Here is an 849-nt window from a genome sequence, read left to right on the forward strand (position 1 = left end):
AAAATAGGAATTGAAGGGAAATTCCTCAATATAATAAAGAGCATATATACAAAACCAACAGCCTACATTACTCTCAATGGAGAGAAAGCAAAAGCCTTCCCTCTGAGAACAGGAAACAGACAAGGATGCCCTTTGTCACCATTCCTATTCAATATTGTGCTGGAAGTCTTAGCAAGCGCTATATGGAAAGATAGGTAAATTAAAGATATCCAAACTGACAGAGAGGAAGTAATACTCTCTCTAGTTTCAGACAATATGATCCTATACATAGAAAACTCAGTAAAAAGGCTACTAGATCTCATTGGAAGATTCAGCAAAGTGGCAGGTATAAGATCAACATATAAAAATCAGTTGGATTCCTCTATACCAAAAACATTAGGGAAGGAATACCATTTACAGTAGCCACCGAAAGGATGAAATTTCTAGGAATAAATGTAGCCAGAGAAACAAATGACTTATACAAAGAAAATTACAAAACACTACAATAAGAAACCAAAAGAGACCTACAAAAATGGAAGAATGTACCATTCTCCTGGATAGGAAGACTTAACGTGAAAATGTGAATACTTCCCAAAGCAATTTCCACATATAATGCAATCCCAATCCAGATTCCAAGAACATTTTTCAAAGAGATGGAAAAAAAATTACAAACTTTATATGGAAAGGAAAGAGACCCAGGATAAGCAAAGCACTGCTAAAGAAGAATAACAAGGTTGGAAACTTCTCACTCCTTGACTACAAAATTTACTTTATGGCTACAGTGGTCAATACAACTTGGTACTGGTACAATGAAATATACATAGATCAGTGGAACAGTATCAAGAATCCAGAAATTAACCCATCTACATA

Source organism: Chrysochloris asiatica, unplaced genomic scaffold, assembly GCF_000296735.1.
Source record: "Chrysochloris asiatica unplaced genomic scaffold, ChrAsi1.0 scaffold00033, whole genome shotgun sequence".
Lineage (NCBI taxonomy): Eukaryota > Metazoa > Chordata > Mammalia > Afrosoricida > Chrysochloridae > Chrysochloris > Chrysochloris asiatica.